The sequence below is a fragment of the Protopterus annectens genome, chromosome 8.part0 (genome assembly GCF_019279795.1).
Source record: "Protopterus annectens isolate FY-2018-M chromosome 8.part0, PAN1.0, whole genome shotgun sequence".
NCBI lineage: Eukaryota > Metazoa > Chordata > Ceratodontiformes > Protopteridae > Protopterus > Protopterus annectens.
Genome location: NC_056741.1, coordinates 1,447,325,421 through 1,447,335,697, shown reverse-complemented (window position 1 = coordinate 1,447,335,697; position 10,277 = coordinate 1,447,325,421).

The window sequence follows — 10,277 nt, the reverse complement described above, 5'->3', positions numbered from 1 at the left end:
GGGTTCCAGATATCAGGCACAAGATTCATACAGGTCAAAGCAATGGGGCGCTTCCGCTTCTACCTCCAAATCTGGAGGAGATAAAATGCAAACCTACAGAAAACAGTCCTAATGACTTTCCTCTGCCTTCACCAAGCACTTATCTTTTGGCAGAACCCTTAGGGGGAAAACTAGCACTTTTTGCTCAAAATTGGCAGTTAATAACCCAGGACAAATGGGTGCTAAACATAGTATTACAGGGATACAGATTCCATTTCCATACTCTGCCAATGGCAAATGGTTGGCCAGATCTGTCAAAAAATCAATGGGCAGAAGCACAGGTTACGTCCCTCATGGATATGGGGGACATTCAGCCAGTACCAGAACAGGAAAAAGGACAAGGTTTTTACTCGAGTGTTCTTGGTACCCAGAAAGGACAAGGCCTGGCGGCCAATACTGGATTTATCTATTTTGAACACATACCTGGACATTCCAAAATGGTGACATTAGACCTAAAAGAGGCATACCTGCATGTCCCAATAAGGCAATAGTGCAGAAGATAACTCAGATTCAAGACTGGCTTAATGCATTACCAATTCTCTGCACTGCCCTTTGGCTTATCTACTGTGCCCAGGGTCTTTACAAAGGGCCTGGCACCAGTAATTGCATTTTTCAGACAAAGAAGTATTCAAATATATCCTTACTTGGACGACTGTCTCATTCAAGCAGAGAACAAGGACATTCTTCTTCAACACCTGGCATTTGTGAAAAGTCTTCTAACATGCCTAGGGTACACAATAAACGAAAAGAAATCACAACTGGTACCCTCTCAAAAGATAACATTCCTGGGTGCAAGCTTTAATACAACTGCCCAGATGGCTTACCTCATGCCAAACAAGCAAAGGCAACAGACTACTTACTTCAAACTGATGGCAACAAAAACCCAGTTATCTGCAAGGCAAATTCTGCAGGCTTTGGGCTTCATGGCATCCTGCATCCTACTGATTCCATATGCAAGACTGCATATGAGGAAACTTCAGTGGTACCTAAAAGGTTTATGGAGTCAACATTGCCACAGTCTGGAAACAATGATTCCTCTCATTCCCTGCCTACAACAGGAGTTTCTATGGTGGGCAAAGACATGTCACCAAAACATGGGATGGGCCTTCACTCTACCCCCCTGCCAGCCAAACCTTAACAACAGATGCATCAGATTATGCCTGGGGGGGCCCACATGGTGGGAAGATGCATTCAGGGCAAATGGACACCAAAACAAATGCATCTACATATCAACCAGAAAGAGATGCTAGCTGTTCAAAGTGACCTGACAGCCTTCAAGGACTTACTTCATCCAGGACAACTACTGATAGACGGACAACACCACGGTCATGTGGTATATAAACAAGCAGCGGGCCACGCACTCATACCCCCTTTGCAGATTGGCCATGGCACTGTGGGACACAGCTTTGACTTACCAAATACATCTTCAAGCTCAATTCCTGCCAGGAAAGCAAAATACTCTGGCAGACGATTTAAGCAGAAACCTTATGGATCCTCACGAGTGGAAACTAAATCCACAAGTCTTCAGCATGATAACAAAGAAATGGGGGAGCCCAGACATAAATCTATTTGCCTCCCCTCAAAATTATCAATTGCAAAGATTCTGCACAGGGACTTAATTAAGACAAGTATGGAAAGTGGACACCCTGTCCTTCAGTTTACACCTTTCCTCCACTGCCTCTTCTTCCTAAGGTCCTCCTAAAAGTCAGACAAGAGAAACCAAAGATGATACTAATTGCCCCAGACTGGCCCCGCCAATACTGGTACCCAATCCTAAGGAATTTTTCTCAATACCCAGCTTGGACCTTACCTCAAAGACCTCAACTACTGTCCCAGCAAAACAATCAGGTCCTGCACAATCAACTCCAGACACTAAACCTGGCAGCATGGCTGATCATGTAGTTATACAAACAACGCCTCTGAGTAAAGCTGTGATGGATGTCATTTTGGAAGCCAGAAGGCCTAGTACTAGAAAATCTTATGCTGATAAATGGAAGAGATTCTGTGCTTGGAATCAAGCACAAGGAACTGATACAGCAGAACCAAATATTCCTCAGATATTACAATACTTGACAGAGATGCTTGACAAAGGCCTATCTTTCTCATCAAATTCACGCCTCTGTCATTTCGGCTCATTACAATACAGAGCCATCAATCTTTTCTCATCCTTTACTAAAGCAGTATCTTAGAGGAGCCAAAAATTTAAGGCCTCGTAGAAGATCACTAATACCTGCATGGGACCTCAATTATGTGTTGGAAAAGCTCATCCTGCCTCCATTTGAACCAGCTGCTACTGCTGATATAAAGTTCTTATCATGGAAAACAGCTCTGCTACTAGCAATTACTTCAGCAACAAGTGTCTCAGAGCTACAGACCCTCATGGCTGTGGAGCCTTTTATCATATTTTACCCAGACAGGGTGTCTCTGAGGACAAATCCAACATTTTTGCCTAAGGTGGTTTCCAGTGTGGCTCTTACCAAACTATTCATTTGCCAACCTTTTATTGAAATCCGCAGAACAAGGGGGAGGGAATTCTGCATTCCTTGGATGTATACAGACAGCTAAGATTCTACTTGAGCAGGACCAAAGCTCTAAGAAAAACTGAGCAATTACTAGTGACATATGCTGCAGGATCAGAAGGAAAGGCTATTTCAAAGCAGACTATTTCAAAGTGGATAAGCCACTGCATTAGTTTCTGCTACTTACACCATGGTAAACCTGTGCCCAAGGGCATTAGGTCTCATTCCACCAGAGCTGCAGCTACTTCAGCAGCCTTTCTCAGAGGAGCACCAACCAAAGACATTCTAGAGGCTGCTACTTGGAGTTCTGTTTACACCTTTACAAAGCATTATCATTTGCCTCTCTACTCTAAGTCCAGGGCAGGCTTTGCCACTGCAGTTCTGTAGGGCCTTATAACTGCACCTAATGCTGTTTAGCTCCAGCCTCCCAACCATATCTTTGGGATTCTACCCAAATGTAATGACTGCAACAGTGAAACACGAAGAACATAGTACAGTTGTGCACACTTACCTTAAATGTAGATGTTTGAGTGTATTCACTGTTGCAGTCCAGGTTACCTGCCTGCCATCCCCCCTTTCGTTCTGGAGTTTATCTTTCCTTCTCTATCTTCTACAACCTATGTGGTGTATTTGCTTGTTGATGAAGGTAAAGTTTATATTAATGCATGTATATATATATATATATATATATATATATATATATATATATTTGCTACCTTTTTGGGGGCACCTGACATCTGGGGCAAGAAAAACTAAAGAAAATGTCATCAGCTGCTAGTTTTATACCCCTGACGTCATGGAAGAGGAGACAGCAACCGACGCAGGACCCAAGACTTTGGAATTCAGGCCGACTGAGGGCAATCTGCCAGCAGATTACCCAAATGTAATGACTGCAACAGTGAATACACTCTAACATCTACATTTATGGTAAGTGTACACGACTGTACTGTCCTAAAACTGAAATCTAGCTTTAACACTGTACCCAATGATAAGGAAAGTAGGCTACTGGACCATATGTGAAAAAAGTTTTAACTTCTACTCTGGCTTTTAAGGATTTGAATGATCAGTCCCATGATAAAATATTAAGTGAACGTCTTAAAATGTGTGCAGGACATGGCAGAGGATATCCCAAATAATGCCCTGAGGAACAAAATTGCTAAACTGAGTCGTATAGCTTTCAAATAAGGAATGAGTGCATTGAGTGGCTACAGTGCTGTAGATACATTTTACAATTGCAACCACAGAGTCACTTCTGCTTGGGTGTGCTTTGCTCACCGCGAGAGGATATCAGGGCAGTTGTTAAATGTCCCTGTTAAATAGTAATCTGTTATTTAGACCCCTTTCTTGTGAAGTGTATAAAAATACTAGAAGATAGGCACTGCTTTCTTGCTCCAAAACTCCCCTGGTGACCTAGGACCTGGAAAATTCAATTTCCATACACCTTTACCTCAAATAGCACACACACTTTTTGAGATTGAGTGAGGCACCAGCATTTACGGTTCACTTACATGCACTTTGCTTCTGTCTCAGTATGCAGATGCTTAACACCAACATGTGGCCACCTCTGGGTCCAGAAGAACCAGATCTATCCCCTGTTTGCGCATTTAGAGGGCAAAGACAACTATATGAGGATGCTGTTATCGACTTCAGCTCTCCATTTGATACAGTGGTACCAATCCAGCCGAGAGAAAAACTGGCACATTTATGAATTAAACATCTCTGTAACTGGATCCTGGACTTCCTGACTGCGAGACCGCAGAGGGTGTGTTCAGGTAAGAACACATCAAAGTGCATCACGGTTAACACCGGAGTTCCACAGGGATGCATTTTCAACCCACTTTCATTCACTATCCTGACCCATGACTGCTATGCTAAGCACAAGTCCAACCATATCATCAAGTTTGCTGATAAAACCACAGTTGTGGGGCTCATCACAAAGGAGGATGAAAGGGCATACAGAGAGGACGTGGCATCTCTGATCAGTTGGTGCAAGGGGAACAACCTTGACCCGAATGTAAGCAAGACCAAAGAGATCATCATCAACTTCAGGAAAAGGAGAGCAAAGCATTCAGTGCTCAGGATCAATGGTGAGTGTGTGGAGAGGGTTAAGAATATGAAAGTCCAGGGTGTACACATATCAGAGGATCTATTTTGGTTGTGAAACACCAGCCAACTGGTTAAGAAAGTGCAGCAATGTCTTCACTTTTTAAGAAGGCTGAAAAAAGCTAAGTTTGCTAATATTCTCTCAACCTTCTATAGAGGTGCAATAGAGAACATCCCTCACCTGCAACTTGACAGTCTGGTTTGGAAGCTGCATGGTTAGAGAAAGGAAGGTGCTTCAGAGAATGGTGAGGGTTGCAGAGAAGGTAACCGGTTCCAGTCTTCCATCGATACCACTTTATTCTGCAAGAAATATCCAAAAGACCACTAAAATAATACAGGGCACCATGCATCCTGCGCACGGATTTTTTAAGCATCTGGAATCAGGCAGGAGATATCGCAGCATCCATTGCAGGACTGCAAGATTCAATAACAGTTTCTACCCTACAGTGATTATATTTCTGAACGTGGGCACTAGTCTCAGGGGTCTGAACATAATAAGTCAAGTTTTATTTATTTGTGCAATATATACTTACATATATTCCAAGAAAGTGCAATAGTTATTTATTATATCCATAGTCAGTATTTAATCCACTCAAGTGCAATATTAAACAAATAACTTATGCACTGTTCAATCTGTAGTGTGTTTTGTATTACTTTAAATAAGTTAGTTAATTTAACTTGGAGGAGGGTATTCTTTTTGTATACAAGTGTCAGTAAATGTCTCTGCTCTTTCTTGTGTGTATTGAGAGTAGTATTGTATTTGTTAGTTATGTTTATACCTCTACTTGTATGTGTTGTTTCACTTTCCTTTGTAATCTCAAGAATTGAGCTGATGCATTAAATTTTGTTTAGGCTACATGTATGCAGTTCTAAATGACAATAACGTTTACTTTGACTTTCTGGACAAATTACTCATTTAGGCAACTTTTAGGCAACTTTTTAGGCAGAAGAGACAGAACCATAAAGTACAGGATAAGGTTAAACCACTGATTTTGATCTTCTGAAACACCAGCCAAAAGAAAGCAATGCACCTCCGGATATTCCCAAAAAACTTTGGGCTGCATATTATCATCTGTCCTCATGGTTTCCTTGGTCAAGATGCACTTGAAAATAATTCAGTGGTACCTCAAACATCTATGGTAGCAGTATGAGACAGCTAATAAATAAGACTTGTCTCAGTCCCATCCTTGAAGCAAGAATTAAGATGTTGTCCCAGCAAATACATAAGAATGAAGAGATTTCCTTTGTACTCACAAGGGGAACACAAAATCTGATTAAAGGTTTGTTGATTTTGGTCAGGCAGCTCTGTTGGGCCAACTCAAGTTTTTAAGTTTAAATGAAGCCTACCCATGGTCAAAATGTATATCAAATGGAAGGAAATGAAAGAAAGAATAGTTGTATAAAATCTTACTATAACCATAGATATCCTTCTCTTCTATATGTTGCAGTATTCATAACATGTAGGAGTCTGCCACTGGCTGACTTGTACATTTGGCCAGTATACAAAAGTCTAATGCTAATATAGGGTGCATGTGATGCCACACACAGAACTGGTCCTACGTTGGTCATAAAATGACATTGGGTATAAAGCAGACGTCAGCATGTGACAGTCCTCAGAACTGAATGCTGCAAGCAGAGCAGCAGCCTGAACCAAGGTGAGGAAACACACCACCAGCAAACAGGCAAGTATCGGGGAAAGGCGGGGGGGGGGGGGGTATTGCAACATATAAAAGAGAAGGACATCTATGGTTATGGTAAGATTTTACACAACTATTCTATGTCCTCCTATTTATGTGTTGCAGTATTCATAGCATGAGGGAGAATACCAAAGCTCATGCAGAAGAAGAGTTGGGTGGAGGGACAGTAGCACTTTCTACAAACCCCTGCAGAATAGACCTTGCAAAACCCGCTCTAGACCTGGAAATGCCATCTGACTTATAGTGGTTTGTGAAGGTGTGTACAGAAAATCAGGTAGCTGCTTCTAAAATAGAGCAGGTGTTTAGACCCTTAAAAAAGGCACCAAAGGAAGACGCAGCTCTGGTAGAATGTGCCCTAACAGGTGAAGCAAGAGTATTCCCTTAGGACACATAAAAATAAATGGTTTTGTTAATCCAAGTAGGGCCTTTGGGTGATACGAGACAAAAAGGTGGTCAGATTTCCTAATTGGTTTGGTTTTATCCAAATAGAATCTGAGTTGCCTATGCACATCTAAGGTGTACAAAATCCAAAAGACATGCTGATATAGTGGAAAGATAAGCTTTTACTGAAGCTTATGATTGTCCACTCTTCAATAACTCACACAGGACAGAAAGACTGGAACATCCACCAGCAGGGGTTGAAGATCCTTTGAAAGACACCAGATGGAAAACCTTTTCCATTTGGAAATATAGGATTTCCTAGAATTGGGTTTTCTGGCCTCCTGCAGAACTTGCAGCATGTCCTCAGAGAAAAAGTGTCTGAAGGGAATCAAAACCCTATCACCCACAGGGTCAGCTGTAGGGTTGACATCTGTGGGTGTATTAGAGATTCCTTGTCCTGTGTGAGTAGGTCCACTCTGTGGGGTACTTTATGATGATTGCCCTTGGCTAAATTCAGAAGAAGGGGGAACCAGTGCTGTCTTGGCCAAAAGGGAGCCAATCTTCCACAGGACCTTTTTGGAGAAGTGGGAAGGGAGGAATGCAATGCATATAGAAACATCCCCTTCCAAGAAAAGGACAGGGTGTCCACCTTCCATTCCAGAGGATTGGGCACTCCAACACAAAACTTGGGAAGTTGTCTGTTCATGGGGGAGGTGAAGAGATCTACCTGAGGTGTACCCCACTGGTGGACCATGTCCAGAAACACATCCCTGTGTAACATCCATTCATAGGACTGAGTCATGGACCTGCTCAGTGAGTCTGCCGCAACATTTAGAGTGGAGGGAATGTAAACCACCTGGAGGGTGAGTTAACACCCAGGTTTGGAGAGCCAGTCTCCACAGGAGATAAGACTTGGTCCCTCTCTGCTTGTTGACATATGAGAGGACTTGGTCCCTCTCTGCTTATTGACATACGAGAGGACTGTGGTATTGCCTATAAACCATTTTAGGGCACCTGGAAGGAGGAAGGGGTTGAAGATTTGTAGAGCAAAAATCATGGCTCTCATCTCCTTTATATTTATGTGTTCCATCTTGTGAGAGGGGGACTACACATCTCTTAACCTCCATGAGGCCAGAGCTATTCCTCATCCCAAGTCTGAAGTGTCCGTGCAGAGCTCCTGAGTGGGAAGAGGTGGTTGTAAGGGTAAACCTGGATTCCTTATAACCTGCTGAATTCACCAATTTAGTTCCTTTTTCAGGCAGGGGAGAAGGGATATTACAAACTCCAGTGGATGGGAGTGTTGTACCCAAACTGACCTGAGGTACCACTGAAATTTCCTCATGTGTAACTTGGCTAGTGGTAGCATGGAAATAGTGGATGCCACAAAGCCCAAGAGGTGAAGAAACTCCATGGCAGTCAGGGATTGAAGGGGCAAGAGGGCCTGGAAGTAGGTGTTGAGAGACAGAACCTTTTCTAGTGGTAAGGAAGCCAACATCCTGTCAGTTTGGATCCTGCATCCTAGAAAAACGTGGTCTTGAAAAGGAACCGGGGTAGATTTTTGGTAGTTGAATCCTAGACTCTCCACTGGGAAGAAAAGATTCTCCTGATGGGTATATGGAACCTGAGCTTGGAGGAGATGAATTTGAATGCCCTGCAACCTGCAAAAGGCTATGGCAGGAGATAAGTATTTTGTGAAGATCCTTGGGGCTGTAGACAATCCAAAAGGCAAGGCAGAGAATTGAAAATGTGAGGAAGCAATAGCAAAGCAAAGCTACTTCCTTTATTTATAAAGGGAAGGAGAAGGGAGGGAGAGACCTGAAGATTGTCTCAGGGCCATAAAGGCATTGAAAAGCCCTTGAGAAAAAGCTTGCTGATCAGCAGGTTGTTCCTGGGAGCAGGGAAAGCATACTTACTTTTAATTTTTTTCTTTTGAGGAGCATCCATTTGGTGGAAGGACGATGGGCCAGATGTTGGCCTGCACTCAACAATATTAGAAGGAACATCTTCTCAGACAATGATCTGCGGAAAGCCATGCAGGCCTTCAGTTACAATGAGCCTGGGTTTCACCCCTATGTCTCGAATGGATGCCTGTGTATCCTCAGAGGACATGCTAGTAGGATCCTTCATGGCTTCCAAACTGGTACCCATGGAAGGAGCACCTACAGACTCCAAAACAGTCTCTGGGACATCTGGAATTGGAGGAGCAGCAGGTAAGTCAGGCCTAGATTTCTTGGCCTTCGTAGTTAGCAGTTCACCTGAAGGGCCCAGCATATCTTCCATATCATGTGCTAAGTGCTTAAGGCACTGGTTTTCTAGGCACAAATTAAGAGAAGCTAAATGGCTATGCAGGGTTTTGAGGACAAAGGCCTTGTAAATAGAGCAAGAAGTATGGTTGTGGTCATGGCCTAGGCAAAAGAGACAAAGGTCGTGGGAGTCTTTATGTGGAATTTGCCTTCCTAGCTGACATGTAACCTCAAGAAACACAGTAGGAAGTAAAGCAATCAGAAAAAAAACCAGTGGGGGCACTTATCTGATGAGACTCCCCACCTTCTCTGATGAGCAATGACTGGAGAAGACAATCTGATTTCAGCAGAAAAGTTCTGAGGATTGGTACATGATGACATCCGCTTTATACTCAACATCATTTTACGATTAGACTTTTGTATACTGGCTGGAACATGAGTTTGACTGCGGCGGATTCCCACATGTTAGAATACTGCAACATATGAATAGAAGGACATCTCATTCTATGGCTGAAACACCATAGATTCCTACATTTTAGCCTGTTATTCTTGCCCAATTTTTCATTCCCCCTCTTGTGGAAGTAATAAAACTAATAAAAATAAAGGAAGTTGGGCTGCTGTAGTGGTATGCCAGCAGCCTTATTGGAGACATCAGGAGTTAGACTGATACTGTGGTCAATTTCAGATACTGAATCATCTCTTTCTGTCCTACTCCAGTTCCTTGTTATGGGCCTGTCTTTGGAGATTTCCTTGCTTTCCTGAACTGTGCTTCAGTCAAGTTTTCCTTTTCCACACAGGTTTTAGATTCACTTCCAAAGCTTTATTGTGAGTAGTACTTTCATCTTATTCAAAGACTTCCTTACATCTTTTCAAACTCTGTTAATTCACAGCTTTTTATGCACGTTATACAGTTCTGGAAGGTATGAGGAGAGAGAACACATTTGCTGTTTCTCTGTTGACATTTCTGTGACTGGCTGATTGCTACTGACTAGCCTAGACTATGCTGATTGGCTCTTCTTGGCAGCTGTGCACCACCCTGAGGTGTTTTCATATGTTCATAAGTTCATAGATTAGTACTAGGCTAACTGACCTTGTGAACCATTGTAAGCCTAGCCAATTATCCCTTATGAGACTCAAACCCTATACCTTGTGTTTGTAAGGCAAACACCTTAACCATTAGACCACCCTCCCAACCTGAGGGGCTTTTATGCCTTGAGGGGCTATTGGTCCATACCTTCAGGTGAAGAACAGGGTAGGCTTTGACACTGATGATCTTCTCTCTCCTAGTAATGTTT